Source organism: Mchenga conophoros, linkage group LG20, assembly GCF_057382185.1.
Source record: "Mchenga conophoros isolate Kocher_MC1m ecotype Shallow Benthic linkage group LG20, M_conophoros_male_GT1.1, whole genome shotgun sequence".
In the NCBI taxonomy this organism is placed as follows: domain Eukaryota; kingdom Metazoa; phylum Chordata; class Actinopteri; order Cichliformes; family Cichlidae; genus Mchenga; species Mchenga conophoros.
In genome coordinates, this window is record NC_140545.1 from 4,704,306 (window position 1) to 4,710,649 (window position 6,344).

The window sequence follows — 6,344 nt, forward strand, 5'->3', positions numbered from 1 at the left end:
TGATTCCCTCACTTGTGTTGTTGAAGCTGTTTCTGATCCGGATTTTGATTTGTGCATACACAGTCAACCTGATTCAAGAAAGATCTAAAATATAAGAAGGTAATAGGGTAGATTAATTTTGTCAGACTTCAACAAAAGAGGTGGGCCAATTATTTGATTTCGGCCCAATTTACAGTTTTTTGGATTCTGACTAGACCTAGTTTTAAAATTGTTTTTGGATTGTGTTAGTGGACTTTTAACTTAATGAGCTAATGCTGTAAAATACTCTTTTTTCACAATAAAAGCCTGTAGTTTGGATATTTGATTTGTAGAAGAGGTAACATTCTTGCTTATCATATATTTTCTAGTGCAAAAAGCATTAGTTGAGTTTTTAATTCAATAATTTCACCCCTAATTAAGCATACATCCCAAAAGGGTATTTTACACTGAAAGCAACCGGATGTTGTTACATTTGGTAGTAGGAAGTCAGCTGTTTTCCTGGCAGCATCCCATGACAAACAGAAACCAAAGACTGCTCCCGCTTTCTTTTATATACAGTCTCTGTTTTAAACGGTTAAATAAAACAGTGACCGGTAAGTAATGATGACAGTCACGGGCATTTAACTTAAAGTTAATAATTATAATGTCCTCGTTAAAGAGACAACTAATCTAGAAAGTATAAAATAACGTTAGTTAGTTACCAAATGCAAAAATGGCTTCTAGCAATTAAATATTCGATAGCTCTTAGCTAACGCTGCTAACAGTTAGCTGTCTAAAACGCAGCTGTTTTCATGTCTTTAGTATGACACTTTTTAGTTGGGTAATCTAATGCAGCTATGGTGTTTTACCCTGTTAGTTAAACCATAAAATTATTGACATTACAACACATAAAATTAACTTTTTAATTACTAATTGATACCTTTCCTAGCAGTGCTAGCAAGCACTAGGTACACTTCAGTCAAAAGACTTTGTAAGAAGTCCTCTGAAACTCCTCTAAATGTAAAGATTGCTTAACATTTTTTCAAGATTACAAAAAACATGTCATTTAAAATAATTCTTACCACTAATGAAGAGCTTTTATCCAGTTTTGTGCTTTTAATAAATAGATAAAGTCCATACAAACACTGAAGGCTGCACACATACTCAAAGAGCTACATCCAGCTATATTGTAGATATGCTTGCAAAGGTGTGTGAGTACAAGAAAACAATTATTAGAATACAAAATGTTAAATTTGCTTGGATGAGAGGGTCCAGCAGTAGATCAGAGGAATAGGGAAGGATTTGTCTGTGTGTTTTAGTTTGGCTTAGCTGTAGGCTTGAGAGTGTGTGTGTAATTGTGTACAGGGAAAGGAATTTATTGACACTGGGGGTCTGCTGTCATAAAAGGAGACAGGAAGCTACAGTTGGGGGTTGCTGATGCTTGTACCTTTAATAAAAGTTCATAATTGCCATAACTTGGAAGTAGGTTTGCAGGAGACTCTCCACATGCTTATCTGTAAATGTAAGACAACAAGAGGCCAATGGCCCAGTGGATGCAGAGTGGGGGTCTCAGTGTTTGTAATATGTTAACTGTGTTTTGTATGTTGTCTAAAGGAATTTGGTGTAGATTGGGTGAGGAGATTACTTTTATGACCAGCAGGAAGCCACAGGTACAGACACACACACCCACAGTGCTTTAACTGTTACGCACCCTCACCTACATGCACACTCATTCACGTGCTCGCACATACATGCACAAACACAGTTTTCAACACACCATGGGGGTTTTATGATGAGGTCACTTCTATAAAGCTGACTGTAACAAACAAAGGAGTGGGAGATCTGCAAAGGGACACCAGCCTTGCACGTCTTCCCTTCTAGAAGATGCATGCTTAACTGAAGATGAATAAAAGTTTTGTAAAATGGCTACTGAGTCCGGTGCCGTCTCTGGATGCCCGAGGAATAAAAAATAACCAGGGTGAAACTGATTTCGTAACAGGTGTCACACAAGCCAAGGAATATCAGATTTCTTCAGATAATACTATTTTTCAGGCATTAACAGGTGGGACAGACTAAACACTTGAAATGTGCAAATCTGATCTCTTTGCAATTAATATTCAGTGTAAAGCTACCCTCAGTCATGAGAGCTGCACACATACCAGGATTAATCAGGGTAGATCTCACAGGTCAGTAATACTAGGTTGTAAGAGTCTTGCAGCTCAAAACCCACCTGCACAACAATGCAACAAAAGCTTTGACCTCTACAAATTATGCTGTGCTGGCATGATTTGGATAACTATTCAGATTTTTGTATAATCGCTATTTTAAGTTTTAATCTAGTTATATTTCTGACAGTCAGCAGCACTTGATTACTTCCACTCCATTTTGTGCTTGACCTAATCCAGGTCTGTATTCAGTGATGGATTAGCCATCTAGTAGCTAGAAAACATGAAAATCAACAACAACAACAAAAACCCCCATGAAATTAAAGCTATTAATCTTGTTTGGTTGTCTTCTTCTAGTATCGAGCATCAATCCAGGATTTCATGGATTTCGTATAAGAATAATACTAGTTCACATAAGGTATGCTAATATTTATTAACATCTCCCATTATGTGTTTTGTCTAATATATTTATCATTCCAAAACTACTGTAGATTCCTGTGTTTCAGTCCTCTGTAAATGTGGCCATACAAATATTGCAGTCAAAGAAAAGCTGCATATTCTTTATCTGCCTGCTGGGGGTTGAGCTGTCTGCTTGTCTCCATAAGATGGCGCAGTAGGCACATATTTTAGAGTTGGGGTCTAGTTTGTGTCTTCGTTTTAGGGTAGGGAGTAGACAGTAGATGGTGCTGGTGATTTATTATATTGGGGGAAAATGTCTAAATGAAGGATTAATTATTAAATGTCTGAAATGTTTGTGTTAATTGATCACAAATTTTGAGTTTAAATAGTTTTCATTATCAACTTTATCACTACTACTGAACAAAACCACTTCAGAGGTGTAAATATAAGTTTAGACTTACTCTGATTTGACTTAACAGGCTTAACCTCAAACTTGGGCGCAGCCAGCACCCTAATCACCTTCAGCATTATAACTCAGACAAGAGAATTCTGAAATCTTCATACACTGAAAAAAATAAAATGTGTTAAATGTAAATAATCAAATGTACCTCAGTCACTTACCAACTGTAACAGACCTGCAATAGCTTGCTGAGGACAGCTTCAGCGTGGCCACAGAGAGAAGAACCACTATGCCCAAGGGAGGATTATAGTAATTTCAGCAAAGATTGGACTGTAGGAGAAGAGCTGGGTGGAATATGTGCATGTGTGAATTTGCATGTATATGTGCATGTGTGAATATGGGAGATTGGGGTCATCGCTGACATTCATTATAATGAAGTCTTCACCCTGTCACCTCTCCCACAGTTGCTAAAAGCATCACACCCAATCTGCACTGGTTTCGTGGGAGGAAAAACCACGCAGAAGTGCATCACACATGGCCTGAGAGATAAAGGGCTGTTATAAGGTACTGTTTGACACAGACAGTAGGTGTGTTACTACAAACAGTTTTTTTTAAACCACTTTGACATTTGATAGATGGCCCTGATTATCCCAGTGCCTGTGCGTTTTACAAGAAAACTAAATGGATAATCCAGGTTTATTCTTAGTAAGCCTGATTATGTTAAGCTAGCTTGCAGTGATCCCAGGTAAGAGGGCTCAAACAGGTATTTCAGGGCTTAAAGAAAGAAACATTGTTTTAATTTTGTCTCCTTAAATGTGAATTGTAACTCTTTACTCCTTGAAAGCTTACTAGGAGAAACCACTGAAGCACTTTTTGTGAACTTGGTGCTTACTTCAGGCCTTCTTATAGAACAAAATGAGTGACGGTAGTGAGTTTGGCCTCTGCCTATGCAGCTACTGAGGTGGCAACACTCAGGAGAGGAGAGGGGATGTCGTCACATTTCATCTTTATGGGGGAAAAGGTGAAGAAGAACAAGGGGAAAGCTCAAGCTAATAGAAATGAGGTAATCGGTGTCAGATCAGCTCCCTTTTATATTTATATTACATATAGACCTGTTTTTCCATTACCACTAATTTTATCTCCCCAATTAATTAAATTAAAACAAAAAAACACAAGTGTTGATGCTAATCTTCATTTAGATCTGTCTCCTCAAGGCCTCTGAACTCTGAATGGTAATCTTGTATAAGAAATTAAGAAAGTTTGAGCCGTCGTTTTGTTGTCTTTGGCTCAGAAAATATCTGGAAATGCTTTCCATTGCTCTAGTTGTGCGCTTGAGTAGAACTAAGTTTGCTTCTTTGTTGGGGACTACTGCTAAGCTCTTCCCTCACCTCTCCTGAGTGTAATTTTATTGGATACCCACTGCTTCTCTGCCCTTTCCCAGACAACTTTGTCCATGAATTGCTTTAGACTTGAATGAGCTCAGTGTCTCCCTATACAAGACCTCACTAGCAACTAAAAAGTTTGAGTAAAAAAGTACCACAAACTTGTACTAAGTCATATAATATATATATGATGTCAACCTTCATCATATATATGAATATACTCAAAAATTAGATCTAACTCCTGGTCCTTTTTTTCCCCCTAGTAAATTGTATACAGTGCTCGTGATTGGGTATACTTTAAACCATTGCTAAAAAGAGAAATGTTGCCTTCAGCCACCCAATATTCAAATTAACACCAGCAGAATAATAAACCTGGCAATAATATTGATCTCTTGTATTCTATCTTATTGTTACAGAGGGCTATTTTCTTTTACCTCAGATTATCTGATGACTATTATTGTGTTGTAGCATTTCCCCAATTAGCCGTGTGGGGCTGAGGATAGAATGAGTAATTCCAACAAACGTATTTATTTTTGTTTATATTTTCATCTGTGGAAATATTGGGTGTTTTTGTGTGTGTGGGTGTCTGTGTATGGCTGCAGCCATACATTGCAGAGAGCACTCTTCTATGTGAGCAAGTGTGTACTTGTGTGTTGCGGGTGATGTTGACTTCCTGAGGCTGATCACCACCTTCTTTCCCAGCGTCTTGTTTTTGCCCATCTCTCCGCCTTTGTGGAAGTTGTGTGGGCACCCTCTGGATTGCCTCACCGCCGAAGCATGCCGGACCCTGTTATCCAGCTATCCATCTGTGTTATTGATTTTTTTTTTTCTTTTCTTTTTTCCCCCCCTCTTTGTAGAGTTTCATCTTTCCTCCACTTTTCTGTAGAGCGATGGAGAGGGAGGGAGTGTGAGAAAGGAGGGGCGAGCGAGGGGGCAGAGCACAGATCTGAGAGGTGGGGGTGGGGAGGTGGAGGGATGGAGCGTTGGAGGAGTGGAGCAGCGGTGGGGCTTCTGAGCGTAGGGGTGTAAGAGGTTGGGGTGGGGGGCACTCAGCCTGGACTATGGATGAGCAGAGATGGGGAGAGAGAGAGAGAGAGAGCCTCTTGAAGTGTTGAAGCTTCTCCCTCTCTTTCTCTTTCTCTCCTCTTCGTTTCTCTCCATTCTCATGGGAGCATTCCCCCCCCTCATCCTTCTCCTTCCTCCCTCCTTCTCCAAGGCGCCTCTGGTACACACGCTCCACTTGCCACCCCCCTCCTCCTCCTTCTCTTCTTCCTCCTGCCTCTCGCTCCGTCCGCCTGCCTGCCGTCTCTCCATCCCGGGGGGCTCGGGCAGTGCTGGCGGCACAGCCGTGATTTGCAGGAGATTTGTCTAAGTGAGAAGCAATTAGTGCGCCTAAGCACCGCTAATGTATGCACGCTGGGGCCGCCCCTCCTGCTTGGCACTGCCAGGGCCAGGCCGAGCTAGGGCATGGTTTACCTTCTACATAGTCTGCACTTCTTCCTTTCATCCGGAGCTGTCATCTTGCTCCAGCCATAACCCGGTGCTTGGTGATCTATGACCATAATGTGACTTAGCAGGCCACTTAGCTGTGCTACTGTTTACCACATCACTTTATAGCAAGTATTCAGAACTATGTATTCTCCAAAAGGTGGCAGTTTAGAGTGGGGTTGTGAACCTTCTCTCCTCTAATCTTCAGCGAGGTGCATGGAAGTCACTTCTGTCCTTCATCTTCTCCCACACAAGTTTCCACTGCAGGCTCGGCGGAGGCTTCAGTAAACCTGGAAAGTTAGGTCTGTGAATGATGGTGAGTGGTAGCATAATTTGAGTGTGGTTATCCATCCACACATTAGTGTACACACTCAAATGAACACACACACACATTATAAACACTTGCACAACAAAGTGGAACAGTGGTGGGTGGTAGGATTCCCTTTGAAACCTGCGGTGTAGAAAGGCTTGTTTGCGATCGAGCATGCATGAGGGACGTTTCTGCATGGTGTGACTCTCCAGCTACTTGAAAATGAACTTTGCCCTTTTCTA

The 6,344-nt window shown here is 40.8% G+C and overlaps 1 long non-coding RNA gene across 1 annotated transcript; it reads left to right on the top strand.

Annotated features, from left to right (window-relative positions):
- Nucleotides 1-484: 484 nt before the first annotated feature.
- LOC146550168 (uncharacterized) lies at nucleotides 485-6,090 on the top strand. The gene is made up of 5 exons (XR_014890100.1): nucleotides 485-572; nucleotides 1,573-1,628; nucleotides 2,481-2,541; nucleotides 3,387-3,486; nucleotides 6,001-6,090. It is a non-coding gene; the product is annotated as an uncharacterized LOC146550168 (long non-coding RNA).
- Nucleotides 6,091-6,344: the final 254 nt, after the last annotated feature.